At 38.7% G+C, this 18,333-nt stretch overlaps 1 protein-coding gene across 13 annotated transcripts in view; it reads left to right on the top strand.

Annotated features, from left to right (window-relative positions):
• The window catches only part of Ptprd (protein tyrosine phosphatase receptor type D), a 2,233,434-nt gene that overhangs the window by 799,702 nt on the left and 1,415,399 nt on the right, over nucleotides 1-18,333 (top strand). For all 13 annotated transcript variants that reach the window (XM_015999923.3, XM_076564405.1, XM_076564406.1 and 10 more), the window contains one exon: nucleotides 8,127-8,168. The gene's annotated coding sequence lies outside the window, so the exon portion shown is untranslated. The remainder of the gene's footprint in view (nucleotides 1-8,126; nucleotides 8,169-18,333) is intronic.

The following is an 18,333-nucleotide window of genomic DNA, read 5'->3' as shown; positions in this document are numbered from 1 at the left end:
ATCACAAATATTTTTAGAGTTGGATTCCCAAATTTATGCCTTTCAACCCCAAAGACAGGCGAATGTGTGTTCTGACTCCTTGCTTAAAATTAGCTGGCAATTATTTAGTTAACAAATGAGATTTGCTGTCGGTGTGCTGTGAAGTGGAAGTGAGCAGTTGTTGGAAAAAGGATATAAATGGTGCCTTGCAAGGCTACACTGATCTTACTTTTTTGTTTTTAATTCAAGATCTTGAAAGTAAAACTTATTTTAAAATATTCAAGTGTCTGTTGGGAAGCCACTTCTGACATGCTTCAGCCAGCAACACTTTCCCACTCATGTGCATGGCTCTCTGTTGTGAGGTACAAGGAACTAATGATTTAGAACATGGGAAAAGAGAGACTATAATACTTTATGTCCATGAAGCATATTGGTTATTCTTTCATGCTTCCAGTCAACTTATATTTTCTGAGTGTCTTTTGTATGCTAGGCATTGTGTTAGGTGCTAGATATGACATAAAATAAAACCCCTCTGCACAGAAATTTCCAAGTATTTTTAAGGAAAGAAAATAAAACAACACCTGAACTTCCAGATTATCAGACAGAGTGAAAGACATTTCAGAATTCTCCATACTGGGGACTTAAGCTAGGCAAAGCCTGGAAGAGGGGATGGTTTGAGCTGAGTGTAACAGAATTAAGGATCAATGAGGCCTGAGTGTAGAAACTGGAAAGTAATGCGAAAAATACAGAATTGAGTTATAGCATATTCATTGGAGTCCCTAGAATGGAAGGGTAGTTCAGCTTAATAGGGGCCAGGGACTTCCAAAATACCTAGACCAAGAACTGTATACAGTAGCATAGAAGGTAGAAAGCTATTTTGTGACTTTTGCAGAAGGACAGCCTGGAGTGAATTATCCTTTTGGGTAGTTTCCTTATAGTGGAATGGAAGGTGGGCTGATATGAGAATGAAATTGGGATCAGCATAATAACAATTAATAATAATAATAATAATAATAATAATAATAATAAATTCTAGCCTCAAGTTACTATGAGAAACTTTATATATATGTCTCATGTATGTGCATGTATGTGTCTCTTGTATCACACTTCCCCCCAGCTAAAATCTTAGATGAAGAATCAGAATAGAATTCAAAAATGAGTGAATCTTCAGATTGCACTTCTAATTATTCCATTCTGTAATGAAGAAGATGAAAGCCAAGGAAGTAAAATGACTTGCTCAAAACCATAAAATGTCTGACAAAACTAGAATTTGGGGCCTGATCTCCTTCCTTAAAAACAAGCAAACAAACAACAATAATAGAAACAACAACAAAAAATATAGCTTAAAATTCACAAGGACTCAGCCCTTCAGCTTCAGAGAAACATTTTAACTAGTACATTAATGATGTGCCTGTGTGAACAGCACCATAAAGCAAGTGACCTTCATGGGTACGTCTCTGTGGTTAAAATTAAAAAGACAAAGTAAAATGGGATCCGATTATTGATGTAATTAGTTGATAATCTTGTGAGGTGACAGATTCATTAATGCCTAGTATTGATTGATGATTATGGGACATTCTGATTTCTGAGCTGGAACCCAAGTCCAGTATTCAAAAATAACAAAGAGCAGTGTCCTCCATCCTGCCTTCTGTAAGGTGCATCACAGTGACAGTGTTGATTGCATGGCATTCATTCAACTCTTCTTTTGTCTTCTGTTGTCAGAGGTCTGGGCGATTGGAAAATCAAGCATTTAAGAGACAAGGAAGAGAATATCATGATTAACTTTTCTTTAGGACTGTAGGCTCTCCAGTATCCACAAACCTGGAACAGAAGAAATGCATTGATGCTGGTCCTTTGTATATAGTTGGAATTTCCTCACTTTTTGATGAATGAATGCTTGCAATATGTATAAAAGTTCAGTATCTCCTTTGTTTTTTTTTAAAAAAAATATATATATGAGTGTTGTCCCTGCATGTGTCTCTTGTCATGTGATACCCACAAAAGCCAGAATAAAATGTCAAATTCCCTGAGATGGGAGTTACAGATGATTGTCAACAAACATGTGAGTGCTGAGAATAGAGTTCTGGTTCTCTGGAAAAGCAGTCACTGTTTTTAACTTCTGAGGCATCTCTTCAATCCCTCAGTATCCTATTTGAATAAATGAGTAGATACTAAAAATAAAAAATATAAACAGTATGTTACAAGTGTAGTATTTATTGAAATATGTGATTTTTGTTAGCCTTTGAACTTGAAAATATTCACTATAGGATTCTCTGGATAGTTTTCATGTCCTGTGAGGGCACACAACTTACCAAAGAACACAGATACTGGTCAGTGAGCCCTGGGACACCAAGCCTAATCATCAGCATAATAGGGTTCCAAATACCTTTGCATATCACTGATTCTTTGTTACTAGGAAGTAAAGTGGTCCTTAAAGGCGCTCCGTTTCTTGAGGTGCATATTCTACCGAGGTCTTCATCACTCCTACAGATTCTTAATTGGGAGAATTAATTTTAAGATGCATATCCCTTTAGGGAAATAAAATAAAATTCAATGTTCAAAGTGTTTTATTGACTACAGTAGCACATGAGTTCAATATTGCTGGCTTTAGGGTACACTATGGCTTGGCACTCCCGATGATGGTGTCCATGACATTGGCATCGTAAGTCATTTTAAGCATTGTGATCTAGACAAGGCAGACCTTAAGGCATGAGGTAGAACTCATCCATTTGCCTGGGTTGGCTCTCCACAATTATATTTATTGGAAAATTACTACTATCTTCTTGAAGAATACATAGGACTATTTAAGAGTAAATACAAGGTAATAGATAAATTAATAGATGACACACAATAAATAATAACACCAGTGTGGAATAATCACAGAAGTCTTTCTATCTGTTTTCTTAAAAGATAGTCCATAAAGGCTATATCAAAAGTATCTTTCCTGGTCATTACCAATTTGTGACAAGAACTAGGTGCCAGAATGTTCTAAATATCCTGGTGTCAGTCTAACTTAGCACCAGACGTTGCCTTTCATGAGTATGTGCAGTATACACCTTAAACTTGCTTAAGTCTTATTTGGAGATCATGGTATTTAACATTTAGATTGTTATATTTTAATCAAACAGTGTATAAACCATATAACAGGCAACTGATCAGAGCATGGAACATACTTCTATATGTTGTATCATGAGATACTCTGCATCTCTGTGAGGGAATTAAACTTTTTCCTTTGGATACTATCAGTGCACATCACTATGACCATAATAAAGAGAGACAGATCACTTCAGGAACAGAGCAGTTGCCATGTGTATTTAAAAACTACCGAGAGCAAAGCATTTCTCCTCCTCTCTTGGACTCTTCTAAAAAACAGTTGTGACTCATGCCTACTCCTGAGAAAAATGAGGTGTTTTATTCTCTTATGGAACAAAACATCAGAGGATGGGACATTGTTCAGTACATAAAGTGCTTGGAATGCAAGTGTTTGGACTCGAGTTTAGATCTCCAGCACATGAAAGCCAGCTGGTGGGATCCCCAGGGCGAGCTGGTTAGATGAGCTCTGTGTTCATGTGTGAGACCCTGATTAAGTAAATAAAGTGTAAAGGGACTGAAGAATATAGATAACATCAACCTCTGACTCCTCCCACAGACACTACACACCACATATCACCCACCAAAAATATACATGCCAATATTGCTGCAAGTATAAGGAAATATGTGGAAAGATGTGAAGGGTCAAGGGAATTCCTTGAATTTTGTATTAAGTTTCATATATTAGAATCCTTTTATCTCTTCACTGACAATTATAAAATCACTAAATATCCACATTCAATTAAATTGTTTGGGGGGCTTACCCCACACGCATAGCTTACCCAGCATAAAAAAATATTGTATTTTCTTTGAAATATGAGATCATCCAGCCTGAGATATTTAGCTTGCTTATGTGTGAAGGAGGTATCTAGTACAAGTACTAAGTGGATTAGCTTGATATGTTAATGTTTGCGAGCATCTGTGACTATTCCTTTAGAGGAACATGTAGAAGGGAAACAGCTGGATCAAAGGGAGAAAGGAGGTTTTCAGAATCTGAAACAAGTTATCCAATTGTGTTCCAGTCTACACTGCCAGTCAAGATGACAATTTCCTCTAGGCTGTTTCTTAATACTAGTCTCAGTGTATTAAAAGGATATGTACACTCCTAGCCTAGACTCGAGGCACAAACAACATTGTTGAATTGGGCACAGAAAGAATTAAAGAGTCAGAGGAACAGGAAGTTAGCTGTATGTTTTTGATAGTTTTACTCCTTTTTGGGGGGCACCACCCAGCTCCCAAATGAATCACACACAGAGGCTTATTCTTAATTATGAATGCCCAGCCTTAGCTTGGCTTCTTTCTAGCCAGCTTTACTTAACTTTAAATTATCCTGTCAACCTTTCACCTCTGGGCTTTTCCCCATCCTCTTCTCTAAATCTCATTCTGTTGCTGGTTGTGTAACTGAGTGGCTGGCCTCTGATGTCCTCCTCCTTCTCTGGCTCCCCATTTTCAATTCTCCATCTCTTTTCTTTCTCCTTCTCCCAGATGTATTTCTCCCTTTATGTATTCTCTCTGCCTGCCAACCTGCCTATCCTTTCCCCTGCCATGCTATTGGTCAGTACTTTATTAGACCACCAGGTGTTTTAGACAGGCACAGTAGTAACACAGCTTCACAGAGTTAAACAAATGCAACGTAAGCAAATGTAACACACCTTATAATAATATTCTAGCACAGCTGTGAGTTTGTGTATCCTAGAAATGTCAGAAACTATACTAGGAAGTCTCACCAACATAGCTGTCTAAAAATGATCTGAACAAGGATAATGCCAATAGACAATGCTAATGTGAAGGAGACGAAGTTCATGAGGCCTCAACCATAGACATAGAATTACAAGGAATCAAGAAATGTTGAGAGCTGGAGAAAGATTGTTTCCCAGGAAGAGCACACAAATTAGTTAGCCAAGAGCAATAATTACCACTAAAAACATATACATACACTCAACACTATAGGAATGAGTGGGTTGTATTTATGTATTTAGTATTAAGCAGGTGTAATGACAAATTTAGGAACACACACACACACACACACACACACACACACACACACACACACACACAGATTAATAAAGCAGGGAAGCCATGAGATAAAAAGAGGGCAAGAAGTATACATGGTAATGAATGGAGGGAGGAAAAGGAAAAGGAAAATGGTGTAGTTATCCTATAATCTCTAAAAAAATACTTAAGTTTAAAAGGTATTTACTGTTGTAGACAAAGGGCACACCCATGAAGAACCTGTTCTCTGTAGTTAAGGTCTTTGAGATATACTCTTTCATTAGGTCTGTTGAAGGCTGCTTTGAGGGGACCCGTGGAGGGTAGAAAAGGGAAGAACATGCTCACTAATGGGCAGTCCCATGGAGGCTGGGAACATTGAAAGCATGAGGTTTATGAAGAAGCATGTGAAAGAGAAAGTGTTAAATGTTTAGGGTAGGAGTAGAGAAGAAATCAATCTTGGTAGAGAGTCACTGGGTGGAAGAACTTCCCTGCCACTTACTGAATGCAAATAGCTGGTTAACCATTGTCTGAATTTCAGTGTGACATTTAGAACTTTTCTTATTGAGGTTGTGGTCCGTCTATTCAGTCTTTCCCTCCTTTTCATTGTTATTATTCTGCTTTTTAAAAAAATCTTTGAAGACTTTTTATTCACCCGGTTTTTGCTTGTTTTCAGTTCAAATAAACTGATCTTCAGGGGAAAATGGTGTTCCCTTTCTTAAAATAAAATATTCCCATTACAGGTTTGTCTGCCTACCACAAACACCAGACCATCCAATTTTAGTACAATTTCTAATATGGTGACTATTCTGGGACCAAAAAAAATGTGTTTAGAGGCTGATTAAATACTGCCTTTCTAAGCTCAGGTCTGACTTTGTGGTGCCATGTGTTTCCATGATAATTCATTTTAGCTTGGTAGTGTTGCTGACCTCCATGCTTTTATACAGTCCTGCTTCCTCACTCCCACAGCCACAGGCACTAGACTTTCGGGTTCTTGTCTTTCTTCACCTTGGGGAATATTAAGTGTATCTCTGTCATTTAAAGAGATTTTCTGTGCCTCTAGTCATGCCAGACCACACCTAGACTGAACCTAGAATTATGTCTATTAAGTTCCATTTTAAAGCTTCATTCCATCAAAATAAAATAAGTGAAAAGCGCTGCCATTTTAACTCCAGTTTCTCTAAAATGAAAGCTTGTCTCCTGTGCCTGTGTTCTTCAGGCATTTTGTACAAAACAGAAAGAAAAGTACAAACAGCAATTTCACACTGAAAACGAAGAGTAGAGGAGAAATGGGGGGAGTCGGGCACATCAAGAAATCTAAGTCACAAAACAGTGGTGGGGGACTTATTTTGGCTTATCAACAGTTTGCAATTTTTCAGAGATGGCACCTTTTGGTCACTTCTTGCATCCCACAAACTATTCTAAGCAGTTTATTTTGGATAAATAATTTAGCATTTACAAACACCTCACTGTGAGAGGTGAGTTTCAGAGAATGATATATAAATTGTATAAAGCTCAAAGTGCCTGATATATTTGGAACAAATATCCAAATCCAGAAAGCATCCCATTCTAGTTTTGACTATGAAGCCAATAATTTAATCTAGAATATTCTTCTGTTTATACCTGTGTATGTATGGTATGGTTCTTGATCCTCTTATCACCCCTGTTGTGAAGAACTCCTAAGGGAGTGTGTGCGTATGTGTGCACTTGGGGATGCTCATGTCTGTGCATATATACATGTGTATATTCTCCTGTACATCTTTATCTTGATTGCATTTCCTTCGCTCTAGAATGCTCACTGTCTTGGATTTTTCCCACTGTCAGAAATTCCTGCAAACAGAAATGTATATCCCCCAACTTATCATTTAAATTCAATTGACTTGTAGGTACCTTTAAGAACAAAGTCTTATCAGATTTTTGTTAAACAAATGTAAAAGAAAAAAAATTATTTGTTTCTATGGTTGTTATTTCTCACTCAATGTAAAATTTTCACTTGAGCATACTGTTACAGATAACAAAGAATATTGTGTTCTGGAGTTTTTATTCTTTCTTTTTTATTTATTGATTTATTTATTATATCTGGTTTGATAGGCTGAAAAGTCACCAAAACATGCATAAAATAATGATTTTCCCTTATTCTTTACACATTCCACTAAAGTTCTTATAATTGTTGCAACACATTTGCCAAGAAAATCCTAAGATTTAGATATGTGCTTTTATGGATTATGTCTTTGAAAATATTTGGAAATTAGAAATGTAATAGAATAATAAAATTAAAATGAGGGTATTTGGTTCTATTTCATCTTTTGTTTCCTAAAATGCCCAAGTTCATTTAAACAACACATTCAAGTCTATTATTTGTGCATTTATTCCAGATTCATTGAGAAACTTAAATGCATTATTACCATGATAATGACCCACAGTTAGCTTTAATTGGTCTCCACTGCCACTTTTTCATGAGCGAATGTTGTCAGGCTTTTATTATGATTCAATCTGTTTGACCTATTTCTTCTTCCTAGTATTCTGAAGATAAATTATATAGCATATTTGAAAAGTGTGAAGTATGATTATTGGCATAAAATTGACAGAATTGTGAATCAGAATCTGCTCCAACACTTGTTCCTGAGGCAAAAAAAGGCTTAAGACATAAAAGAACAGTTTCTTAGAGGTTCAAAATGAGACGTAGTTCAGCATACTCATGGCTCACCTTCTTTTGTCTTATTGAACTTTAATTAAAAATGCAAAAGATAATATATTTTTTAGTAGATATTAGATAATATATAGGTAGATACACATTGTAATCACGGATAAAGGTTTAAAACATGTTTTAGTTTTTTTTTTTTTTTTTTTTTTTTGGTTTTCCGAGACAGGGTTTCTCTTGTGTAGCTTTGCGCCTTTCCTGGATCTCACTTGGTAGCCCAGGCTGGCCTCGAACTCACAGAGATCCGCCTGCCTCTGCCTCCCGAGTGCTGGGATTAAAGGCGTGCGCCACCACCGCCCGGCACATGTTTTAGTTTTATGTCTTGGTATTGAATAGTATCTTTATGATTTTTTTTTTCTTTCATCAGGTTCCTGTCCTGAGACCATAGCAGAAAGTGCCTTGGATGAAGGTGTGTATGATTCACATTCTCTGTATATACAAAGTGAATGTTTTTGATAATTATATTAATGGTGCATGGTTAAAAAGATTCTGATATGATAAAAAAATAGTATATCATGTCCTCTATCATTTTTTAAAATATATGCATGAGAAAATCAGAAGTCTAATTGTCAGATAAAACCATTGCCTAGGTGCCAAAAGTCTTAATCCACACAAACCCTAGCAAAGTCTCACAGAGTCTAGCAAGCTGTTACTGTGGGTGCCCTGTCAATATGACAATGAAACTGTTCCAAGGTTCAGAGAAGGTATATCTTTAAATGACTTGGATAATATATTATTTGAAATTGAATATATGTACTCTAAATTAGTACTTAAATGTATCTAGATTTTCAGTGAACAAATTAGTTAAAACTATCAATCAGTTTAAAAACTGCTATATTCCGGAAACTGAGCAAGCCGATTGTTTAGTAAAAGGTACATAAACCACTATAAGAGAGGCAAGGAGTAGTGCAAAGCCAGTTACTGGTGTCAGCCCTTCCATACTGGAAAACTAGCATAGCTTTACAAACTACTACAACCAGAACCACCAAGGAGATTGAAATATAGTAACTGGATCCAAAGACGGGGTGAATTCAACTCACAATCCACAGAAATGGGGCCAAACACAAATCATAAAGTTTAAGCATTATGGGAATTTTTTGTAACTTGAATGTATGGTTTTCAGTTTGAAATTTATAGATGACAGTTCCATGTCTCAATGTCAAAAGGCCTGAGATATTTAGACAGAATGTGAGGCAACTATGCTAACCTCTAGCCTACAGAAGCTGCATTTAGATGAAGATTCATAGAATGGATGCAGAGGAAAGCCTGTGTGTGAAGAACAAGACAAGCATGCACTTGAGAACAATGGTGGGGAGGGATGGAAACTGAAAACTGAATATTGCACACAAGAGCTATCAAGGCTCAGTAGTTTGCCCTGAACAAAATACCAAGAGAACACTTACTTAAACTAGAGCTTGCTAGGACAGATGTACATGAGTTCTACGACAAGGTAGAGGAAGAAGTTTTTCCTGGACCTGGGTAAATATCAAATAGTTTCAGTAGTTTCTAGTTTCAGTAAATCATCAGAGTCCATTACAACCCATCAGGGTTATAACCCTAGAAGTGAGTTGGTGAGACAGTATTCTGCAATAAAAGGAAGTTTTGTTTTGTTTTGTTTTTCGAGAAACCTACACATGGTTTCTCTGTGTAGCTTTGTGCCTTTTCTGGAACTCACTCTGTAGCCCGGGCTGGCTTCAAACTCACAGAGATCCACCTGCCTCTGCCTCCCAGGTGCTGGGATTAAGGGCATGAGCCACCACTGCCGGGCTAAAAGCAATTTTATTTTGAAAAAAAAAACAAAACTGGGTATTGGTTTGTAGGTTTGAGAAAATATATGTTTATATATTATCATCAGTAATGATTAAACGCTTGACAAGGTTTTTATGTAAACTCAGTATTTAAAGAAATGCAATTATGCACAGATTATTGTAATTTAATTTGACTCAAAACATAGTGTATGTGTTCATCCTGTTTCTTTCCTATGAATAATGAAGCAATCTATAAATGAAAATGTGATTAGTTTAATAAAATTTAAACTTTAAGCTTTCTTTACTCCCAGAATGCATTTTTAGTTACCATGTAGAGGTTGATGTGACGTTGTACTATCTAAAGTGAATCTTCAGTTGATGAGCAATGCCAGATGAGGAATGAATGGGTTCAGGCACAAATTTCCATCATGCAGAGGCTTTAGGGAACTGACATTTGACAAGGAACAAATAGCACAATGCAAAGAGCCTCAGTTTTGTGTATAACAATCAGGCTCAGTCTGCCTGCCAGGACTATTTATTGTTATCCATTCCTGATAGTTTCAGGAATGACTTTCTGACAACAATTTGATAACTAGGATGTTTTCTAGTATAAGTTCTAGGGAGCTGTCATAGTATAAGGAAGCTTTCAGGGTGGTTTTGGGAGTCATGGTTCCATAATGGAATCTTTCTAGGTTTGAAATAGGGCTGTCACTTACTAGGTATGAAACCCTGGGCAAGTAACTGTAAGCCAAAATGAAATTTTCTATTACTTATCACAGGGAGTGAGAAGGTCTATGGACAAAATTACATAGCAATGAACTAGGGAAACCCTTGAGGTGGTTTCCACATACTGAGAATGGCTCTGGCCCTTAGTCCTACAATTAAAAAGGCTATAAACCCTGCCAACAACTGAAGTAGAATTGGAAGTGGATGTATTTTTAACTAATCCAGATAAGAGCCAGCAAAGGTAGCACCTTGATTCCAGACTTGCAAAGCACCCAAAGAAGCCATCCTTGGCTATATTCATGAATCTACAAGATGATAAATGTGGATACCTTAAGTTACTAAATCAATAGCAGTCTGTTTTGCAACATAGAAAGCTCATTGTTTGGGCATAGTTGTGTCTCTCTATAATTTGTATATTGGAATACTTATGACCAGATTAATTATATTTATGAAAGGGCTTTTAGGAGGTGATCAGAGTTAAAAAATAAAATAGAATTCTTTCTGATAGGATCCAATATGGGGAATAAAAGATCTCTTCTGCCACCTGCAAGCCAGAGAAGAGGCATTGAATGAAATCCATCTTGTTTGTATTTTGATCTTAGACGTTTAGCCTCCAGAGCAGTCAGGAAGAAATTTGTGTTGTTTCTACCACCAAGTACATGGCTTTTCATTACAGCAGCCTGGACTAAGACATATTTTGATATCAAGATGAGGCACTATTGTGAATACTGCCTAAAGCGTGAGGGGCCTTGGAAATTAATGGTGGGAAGAAGGTTGAGCAGCTTAGAGATGCACTGTGGAAATATGTGTGACTTTGATGAAGCCTCAGCATGCTTTTGTAGAATCTGGAGGAAAATGCATTCTTGTCTTGGCTGAATTGTATTCGTGTATTTTTATAGAAGATTGAATTTGTGAGCAATGCAATCAGACATTTAGCTGAGGATATTTCTAAGTGAAGTCTTGAAAGTATCCTTGACCTTCACAACTACATCCTCAAGAAGTAAAATGGGTTGAAGACTGGACTGTATTTTTTTTTAACTCACTGACAATGTTCTACCTGTGTTTACTGAATTTTGGTCATTTCCAACCTTCTCTCCCTAGCACTCTCTTACCCTGCTCTCTCTTTCAGAGAAAACTTTCTTTCCACGAGTTCTTTCTTAACTTGGTATCCTTTTTTATTTTTTAATTTTTGATATCCTGAGTTTTGTTATGAATCCTCTCAGGAGTAGAGTTTACTTACTAGAACAAGGGCAAATTATCAGTGGCTATACCACTGGAGAACCTAATACACACCCTTCCCAGTACCTTTTAACTAACTACCTATAATTCTTCAGTGAGGGCGAAGGACAGCTGAATTCTTCCATTGTGCATAATCAAATTGTGACAGGACCAGTCTTGTGAAGGTCTTGTGTGGTTAAACACAACCAAATTGAGATCATATGTACAAAGGTGATGTCAAGACTAGAGGACACTGTTTCATAGCCACCCTGCCCAAACTCTGTCTCTCCCAATTTTTCTATTTCCCCTTCTATGATGTTCTTTAGGCCCTGGAGGGAATAAGATAGATGCCACATTTAGAGCTAAGTACTCCACAGTCTCTTACTTTCCACACTCTGCAAGATTATAAATCTGCATTAACCAATGCTCACAACAAAAAAAGAAGCCTCCGTTGTTTAGGCTGAGAGTGATACTAAGCTATGGGTATAAACATTTGAGAGGCAGTTTAGTATCATTTCCATTTAGCAAAACATCAGTAGTAGCTTCTCAGCTGAGGCGTATGACCTCCCTAATTACTGGTTCTTGCCTAGGTTTACAGTATCAGGCATGAATTTTCTCCTATGGAGCAGGTCTCAGGGCTAAAAGTGATTGCTTTCTCCCATAGTAGCTCTGTCACTACTGCCCCAACTGGACATAACCTGTCAGACAGGTTGTTATTATGATCATTATACATCCTAGGGTCCACAGCATGATAGGACAATTGATAACTTTGCGCTCCCCCAGCCCAATGCTGAAAGACAAGAAACTTCTAGCTCAGATGCTGCTTAATTTCTTGATGTCCTTCAGCTCCGGTATGTGATGACTTCAGCAATAGGGTCTTGTGAATGAGTTGTGTTAGACAACCAAGGGCATTATCAGTAGCTTTCAATAATATGGAGCTTCCTAGGACCTTGTTCTATTGGTCAAAAAAGAATTTTTAAGCATAAAAAAATCCAAAACTTAAATATTTGGGAAAATTTTGCCACCTATAGTACAGAAATGAGAACGTATGGTTTTTTTTTTTTTAAAGTACCAAAACATGATAGATATCATTTCAAAGCAGGAATTGTGCCCATTTTCAGTAAATGGATAGAAGTGGAAAAAATGAAAGCTTGCTGTTGTATTTCTTGGGCTTCATAGGACAACAGAACTCTGTGATGACACACACACACACACACACACACACACACACACACACACTGATCTTTTTTATTTTTTTTTATTCATTTTACATACCAACCACAGATCCCTCTCTCATCCCTCCTCACCTTCCCCCACACCTTCTTCACAGACTCATCTCCCATTCCCTCCCCCAAAAAGGTAAATCCTCTCATGGGGGGACAGCAAAGCCTGGTACATTCAGTTGAGGCAAGTCCAAGTCCCTCCCTGCTTTATCAAGGGTGAGCAAAGTGTCCAACCATAGGTAATGAGATCCAGAAAGCCAGCTCATGCACCAGGGATAAATCCTGATCACACTGCCAGGGATCCCTTAAACAAACCAAGCTACACAACTGTCTCCCGTATGAAGAGGGTCTAGTCCTGTCCTGTGCAGGTTGCACAGCTGTTGGTCTAAAGTTCCTCAGTTCCTATTGGGTCAACTCAGTTGTCTCTGTCGATTATGGGGACATCATAATCTTGATTCCCCCTTGCTCATATAATCTCCCTTCCTTTTCTTCCACTGGACTCAAAAGAGTGAGAATGACACCGTCTCAGTCTCAACAGGCCACATGACCTCCACACAAAGTCTTCAAGCAGGTCCACCCTAAAGGCTATGAAGGAAGGTATTTCTACAGCTTTGGGAATGGGACCCTTGCCATACCACTTTAGGAATATGCTGATATCCCTTGTCTTAGACATCTCAGATTTCACACCTGTGGAAACTCTTGCTGGTTTTTGATACACTGTTTAAACCATTATTAATCCAGACTATTGTACCAGTCAGATGATTACAAAAACCCTCTATTTAGCAAGATAGAAACAGAGGAAAGGGAAGGATGTGGAATGAATCCCAGTTGTTGTCTTAGGTAACAAATTCTATTCAGTTTATGTGAAAATACTAGGTAAATAAGGAAGTCAATTTGGGGAATCAATAGTAACCTTTTTTAAAATTTTTCTTCATTAAGAAATTTTCTACTCACTCCACATACCACCCACAGATCCCACCTCCTCCCTCCTCCCACCCCCAGCCCTCTCTCCCAAGCTACCCTGCATCCCCACATCCCCCAAATCAAGGTCTCTTATGGGGAGTCAGCAAAGTCTGGCACACTGAGCCTAGGCAGGTCCAAACCCCTCCCCACTGCATCAAGACTAAGCAAGGCTCACACCACAGGCCTTGGATTCCCAGAAGCCTGCCCATGCACCAGGGACAGATCCTGATCCCCCTGCCTGGGTACCCCCCAAACAGTGCGAGCTAAACAACCATTTTCCATATCCAGAGGGCCTAGTCCAGTCCCTTGGGGGCTCCATAGCCACTGGTACACAGTTCATGGGCTTCCACTAGTGTGGCCGGTCATCTCTGCATGTCTTCCCATCATGATCTCTGCCTATAGAATCCTTCCTCTCTCATCAATTGGATTCCTGGAGCTCAATCTGTTGACTGGTCTAGCGAATAACCTGTCATCATAGAGCCTTTGTCCAGTGACTGATGGAGGCAGATGCAGAGATCTATGTAGCTAGAGGTTTCCTGCCTTGCCCACAGTCAGGCCAAATCTTTGTAACCCACCAGTCCCACAGTCACTCAGACCCAACCAAGTAAACACAGAGACTTATTTTGCTTACAAACTGTATGGCCATGGCAGGCTTCTTGCTAACTGTTCTTACATCTTAAATTAATCCATTTCCATAAATCTACACCTGCCACGTGGCTCATGGCTTACTGGCATCTTTTCATGCTGCTTGTCAGGGTGTCGGCTGGCAGTGACTCCTTCTGCCTTCCTGTTCTTTCTTTTCTCCTCTCTGTTAGTCCCGCCTTTACTTCCTGCCTAGCCACTGGCCAGTCAGTGTTTTATTTATTGACCAATCAGAGCAATTTGACATACAGATCATCCCACAGCACAGCCAAGTGCAGACCATCTCAGACACCTGCACTCAGGCCCGTGGTCCTAATCATCCTCTATGCGGACCTGCTGGGTAAAGCCACGAGGAACCCAAGAACGGGCTCCCACAGGACATAAAGAACATCCCACAGCAGATCTATTTTTACTTTTGAATGTAGTTAAATTTTTATTGAGATAATTGTACACTAATGAGGGATGGGGTGGGATCTGTGGTTGGTATGGGGAATGAACAAAAAATTCCTTAATTAAAAAAAACAAAAATGATATATAAAGAGATCTTTCAGAATTTTTTTGTTTTGTTTTGTTTTGTTTTGTTTTTGCTCAATGTAAGTTTTTGGATATTTTTCTTGTTTGCTGAATGTGTCAGTAATTTTAGTTGCTCATTCACTTTTTGTTGTTGAGCAGTTCCACTGAGTGTGTTAGATACAGTTTGCCCATTAAAGGGCATCCAATTCCAGGTTTTACCTGTAGAAATAATGCTTCTCTGAAAATTTCCAGAAGTTTAAAGTTATACTTTCTAACTCAAATAGATAATAAATAATAAATAGTGTTAAAATGTACAACTTTTCATGAGAAAAGCGTGTGTGTGTGTGTGTGTGTGTGTGTGTGTGTGTGTGTTTGGTCTGTACTACAGAAACAGGCAGGAGTATTTGTATAACTGTAAACCATAACTCAGGCTAATCATGAGAATACATAGAAACTTCAGAAGTAGTTCTTCCCTTAAGGACTGAAAGAAAATTAAGTTCATGAAGAAAGATTGTACTTCTCTGGGACATCTGGGACTAGGAAGTATTTGCTCTTGAGTAAAGCAGAAAGTATTACTTGGTAGGGGGAGCTTAATATGAACAAATGTACAATAGGCTGGAAGAGAGAAAAGCATTGGGGCATCTGGAACTCAAGAAGCAGACTTCTTAATAGTGGAATGCCACTGACAGTAGTCTGTAGAAGTAACCGTCTTATTCAATAAGAAACACGGAACCAATGCAAAGAAGAAAGCCAAGAGGTCAGAGCAATAGCTAAGAGCTAAAAACCTTACCCTTTTTCTCGTGGTGGTCCTACCTCTCCGAAAGAGGCCTACTTCCTGCGTGTCTGTCTTTATAAAGACTTTCTGTTCTGCCTTCTCAATGGTTGTAAACCCAACCACATGACTGCCTCATCACTGCCTGTCTGTATAGACCTCCAGGTATTCTATGGTTGGTATTGAGATTAAAGACATGTATCTCCAATGATGGATGTATCCTTGAACACACAGAGATCTACCTAGCTCTGCCTACCAAGTGCTGGGATTAAAGGTGTGTGCCACCACCACCCAGCTTTTGCTATGGCTTGATAATAGCTCTGACCGCCAGACAACTTTATTTGTTAACATACAAATGAAATCACATATCAGTACAAATAAAATATCACCATAGTAGTCACTCAGGAAAACATTGCCAGTTGCCAATACCTACTTCTCTGAGTTTTAAAGCATAGACTGAGTGTACACTCATGATTTAAAGCTAACCAGCTGCAGAGCACAGAAGTTCATTCAAGGAAGCAGGGACTCTAAGACACCTCTGCTGGGAGCCATCCTGCAGAGGGTGTAAGGAGTCAGAGGGAAAAGGAAGTGAGCCAGGCCATGGTGGTTGGGAGAATCTTGCAGCCTGACTGACTAGCAGCCAGAGTGTTTCTTTATTTATACAGAATTTAGTTAACAGGGATACATTCATGATCTTCCAAAACATAGATCATATCATTTTGGTTTTTTGACATGTGTTTCACTTCCTTTTGCTCATCTTTTAGTCATCATTAATAAACTATGACAGAACAGAGTTATCATCTCCAATCATTTTCCCTCAAGGTTTGACATCATTAATAAACAGAGTTATCATTCTTACTCATAAATGCCATAACCCAATTTTTGAGAATCTAGAGGCATATGACAGCCTGTGCTCAGGCTGGGTGCTTTGGTTGCTTCAAGGACACTAGACCCAAACAAAATCTTCAACTACCCTGGGCACTTTGCCATGTCTCAAGCAGTGTAATATTAAGTCTCAGTGGTCAGAGTGCCCAGGAAAAATTCTCAGTCTAAAGCTACTGTAGTAATTATTCAAATTCTGGCACAATACAATCAATGTTCACATTTATATCCTTATTGAATTTGTCTATATGTCTAATCCTGGCATTCTGTTGTTCCTTGGTCATATGACATTGTAGTGGCTTTACATAAGCTAACTTCTAAGAGAGGGAGGTCCTGACACCTCATACTTTTATCATCTTTCCACTCCACACTTTGCTCATCAATATGTCTTTGTGTAGGGTAGTTGTGTGCTACGTAATTGTCTGAGTCTACAGTGGGAAGAGCCTTGTGATCTCAACTGCAGACAATTCCTCTAGCCCACTGAATCTTGTTGACCTTTTTAATTTTACTTTGTTTTGAATATCTTGTTACAGTGTAAGTACAGGGACAGACGTTTCAAGAATGTCTCATAGCCTCATGAAGAGACCTCTGGCTTCTTTATGTGTCACAACCTCCAAGGCATAAGGAAGACCTTCAAGTAGATAAGGATATCTCCCTCAAAGTGTGTGTGTGTGTGTGGGATAGTATGTTTAGGACTTTCCTGGGTAAGCTTAGAAGCAGCATTCTTGGGAGAAGGCATGATTCATGAGGAATTTTCATTCAACCCAATATCTCCAAATTGTACAAATATTAAAAGTGTCCCAAGTATATAACCGGTGGAGATGAAAACCAAAGGTGACATGGCAGCCACCATGTGGCTCAGCTTTGCTGGATCTTTGTCAAGCAGTTGTGCTGGCTTTATGACTTCTGCCATTCTATTCAAATATGGCTGTGCAACTCCTCAAATGTTTACTTCTATCAGTGCTGTGATTTCTGAGTTGTGGGAGTGCCTAGAGGGGAGCCAAAATCTACAAAAGCAGAGAAGAGGAGCAGAGCTTGATTCAGCTGGTGCATATTCATCAACTGTAAAGTGCTCTAGTTGGCAGCCAATATCACTCCCACTGGCTGAAATCCAGCCTAGACTAGGTACCTCTTACTACAGCACCACAGGAAATTGGGCTAGGAGTAAAACACCTAAAATAGGAGTAAGAGACATGATCGTCAAGACTGACAAAAGATACACACAAACAGAAGAATGGGTTGGTTTCAAAATTATTTTTCCTCTGAAGATCATCAAAATATTTGGTTAGAGAGTTCAAATATTGAAACCATAAAATATATGTTACACTTTGTTTTTACTTGAACAGCACACTATGACAAATCAGTTTCCTTCCTTCCTAGTCATATCCTTGGTACCTTAATCCCACTTGAAATTATATAGCTCTTAAATCACTTAAATGTTTCTAAATTGTTATATTTTTATTTAGAAATGATGGTTATACTTAATGTAGAGATTGTCCCCTGTGGGATACAGGCTAGAGTTTGTAGCAGGGTTTTTGCTGTTGCTCCCTTTGGGGTTGGGGGCCAAGTAGGCCCAGAGTCAAACCACACAGACTCAGGGCAATATCAAAACAAGGAGCTCAGTTTATTCAGGAAGAGGCAAGCCTTATATACCCTCCACCCCACCCTGGGGGGAGGTCTGATGAATATGCATCAGCTGGTGTGACATGGCTGCCTCTCATTGGTCCAGGTCATCTCCAGATCATGTTTCAGCTGCTGTTGCTAAGACCATCAGTCAGACCCAGGCTGGCTCTCAGAAAGTATCTTTGTTACTTGTTTGGGCTGTCTGGCCCTCAAGCTCGTTAGGGATGATTCGTCCTAAAAGAGTTAGTGTCTTGGTTGCTCTAG

The sequence above is a fragment of the Peromyscus maniculatus genome, chromosome 2 (assembly GCF_049852395.1).
Source record: "Peromyscus maniculatus bairdii isolate BWxNUB_F1_BW_parent chromosome 2, HU_Pman_BW_mat_3.1, whole genome shotgun sequence".
Taxonomy (NCBI): domain Eukaryota; kingdom Metazoa; phylum Chordata; class Mammalia; order Rodentia; family Cricetidae; genus Peromyscus; species Peromyscus maniculatus.
The sequence above is the reverse complement of the archived record's forward strand: the minus strand, read 5'-3'. Positions and strand labels throughout refer to the sequence as shown.